This window comes from Echinops telfairi, unplaced genomic scaffold (assembly GCF_000313985.2).
Source record: "Echinops telfairi isolate 266 unplaced genomic scaffold, ASM31398v2 ScPeMD7_7469;HRSCAF=8507_1, whole genome shotgun sequence".
Taxonomy (NCBI): Eukaryota; Metazoa; Chordata; class Mammalia; order Afrosoricida; family Tenrecidae; genus Echinops; species Echinops telfairi.
The window spans coordinates 13,462,755-13,465,300 of record NW_022111373.1 but is presented as its reverse complement, the minus strand read 5'-3'; the positions used below and the strand labels follow the sequence as shown (position 1 = coordinate 13,465,300).

General features: G+C 47.3%; 1 protein-coding gene across 2 annotated transcripts in view; it reads left to right on the top strand.

Moving 5' to 3' along the window:
- The first annotated feature begins 60 nt into the window (after positions 1-60).
- Positions 61-2,546, top strand: part of CTXN3 (cortexin 3) — an 11,390-nt gene continuing 8,904 nt past the window's right edge. For both annotated transcript variants that reach the window (XM_045285167.1, XM_045285164.1), the window contains exon 1: positions 61-360. The gene's annotated coding sequence lies outside the window, so the exon portion shown is untranslated. The remainder of the gene's footprint in view (positions 361-2,546) is intronic.

Sequence of the window (2,546 nt, the reverse complement as noted above, 5' to 3'; positions counted from 1 at the left end):
TGTCTTGAAGATGATTTCAGCCACACTGCTGGGAAACCGCCTCTACTCACTGAAGCACGACTCTGAAGAGTTGCTGAGGCAGAACTGAAATCATGGCTCGCCTCAAAGACACAGCCGTCCTGGCTGCAATTGATGCCTCCCCCAGGAAGACGATGCTCTTATAGCTCGACGCTTGAATGGGAACTTTCTAAGCCTGAAACAATAGCTTTGGATCCCGGGTGTGCCGTCCTGCTTCTCAGACTACCACTGTCTACTGCTTTACCGAGGCTGGATCGGGAAGAACGGGGACTAACGAGGCTGGTAACTACCTGTAACTAGTTCATCAGGAAATGGATCAAGAGTTTTTTCAACCAGACCCAGGTACTTGAACTCATTGTGTCATTGGAGGGCTTAATAAAATGATTTTTCTCTAAGTTTGCAGTTTTCTTGCATGAGTTATGATGGCATGGATATCTTTGGATTGTGAATTGAAATCTAGCTATCAGATAAAGTTCAGTTGGTAGGTAAAGCTAATGCATGGAGGTAGAAGGTAAGGATGCCTTTCTTTCAAAGCATGCTCAAATTTACAATGTTACTGCTCCAGACTAGGAGAGTAGTAAAACTGGCTGCTTTTCTTTCATAAGCTGCAGTAAATTATTCTTAAGAGCTGCTTCTCTGTTATAGTAATGCCTCCCCGCCTTCTCCCAAAACATCCCCTCTCTAAGAGTCAGGCAGGGATGTTTTGATTTGTTTACAAAGCGGTCACATCAACAACTAGTGATGAGGAGTATGCAGCAGTAGGTTTACTGAACTATCAGCGGGCAGTCTTTTTCATTATGAAACACACAAGGAAGGGGGTCAGAATCCTGGCTAGCACACTGAGGCGAGGGCGGGCGCATTGGTGGAACTTTAAAAGTTCTGGTTTGCTAATGGTGCCTTTTGAGACGGTTAGCTCCTGGCAGGGGCTCCCTTGTGGTCTTCTGATGTTCTGAGCCTGCTTGCAGCCTCATGCTGGAGTCCTCTTAAAACTCCTCCCGCAGATGTTAAAAGGAAGAGGAAGACAGGGAAGAAATACAGCTGAGGCTGGGGGTCAGGCTGAAGAGAAAGGTTTCCTGCTGACCCAGCATTGATAAGCAGCTGTGAGCAAGGAGGCCTGCCTGCCCAAGACCATTCGCAGACCAGGGCGGCAGGTCTGCAGCTAACTCTGCAGGAGCCAAGGGCAGCAGTGGGGCTGGCAGCCGTTCCCAAGCTGCCTGTTGACAAGTCCAAGTCCTCGGTGACCACACTCATGTCTGGGTGGTCTTTTCTAGGAGCCTGGACGGACTTTTTGGAACCTATAAAACAGTAGTTTCCCTTAGCCAATTCCAAGTCTTGGTGGCTATTGCACCGGCACAGGAGGATTGTGTTTGGGAAATGAGGAGACTATGGAAGTTGCCATGTGTTTACATGAGCCAGGAAGGAAAGAGGATTGAAAATGCATTAAATGCCTGCAAGGAGCCAGGAAGCTTTTACCAGAAGTTCCTGGATGGTCACCAAGAGAGCCAGAGACTCGGAGTTCCTGAGAGATTTGTATTTATGCATGTAGATCCTGGCATGCCATCCTTATCCACCGTGCTAATAGATTTCCTAAAATTAAAAAAAAAATTATAGGGAATAACTTGCTTATGAAGTGATTTGATTACTTAGATTGGTAGTATATGTGGAAGCTACCACAATGCTGGGCAGTATCATACTAGGGTCAATGGGATATTTATACACATCAGAGGTGGATGGATAAGATGAAGAATGGGGGTGTACCTTAAGAAAACCTAGTTATGAAAACAGGAAGGCACCCGAGGCTTCCTTTTGCCCAAAAAGTAGAGCACAATTTTATTTAGTCCCAATCTCAGGAAAGCTACGTTAAAATGCCAACAGTGAATGTTGCAGAATAATGCAGCACTTTGAATAAGTTTGTCTCTGCCTGCCCGTTGCAAAACCAGTCCCAGCTAGCTGACCAATCCCTTCCTGTTAAATCCTGAAAACTGCACTCACTAATCTCCTGGCTAAATATACACAAGGTATAGTGTGTGTGTGAAGGAGCCCTTGGGGCGCAGTGGTGAAGCTCTCAGCTGCTAACTGAGAGCCAGTGGATTGAAGCCACCAGCCCTGGACTACAGGACGAAGCCATGCCAGTGTGCTTCTCTAAAGATCCCAGCCTTTCAATTCTATGGCGCAGTTCTACACTGTCCTCTGGGGAGTCAGAATCGACTGGCCGGCACACCAGGAACCAGTGGGGGAAGAAATGCTGTTAAAAATCAGGAAACTCCAGGAGAGGGCAGAAGCCTCCAGGTTGGCTTTCCATTTAACATTGTAAAATATAAAGGGTCTCCTTGGGTCTGAGGTTATCGGAGTGTGTTATCTGTTGCCAGCAGATCAGTAAATGGACTGGGTTCCCATCCTCTTGGGCTGCTCAGTCATGGTCGGTTTCTTGCAGGACTGAGGAGCCGGCATATGCTGCAGGCACGGTCGCAGGAGCTTGAAATGCAATGCACCCCATCATTTGGTGAGTGGGTGTGTTGCTAACACGG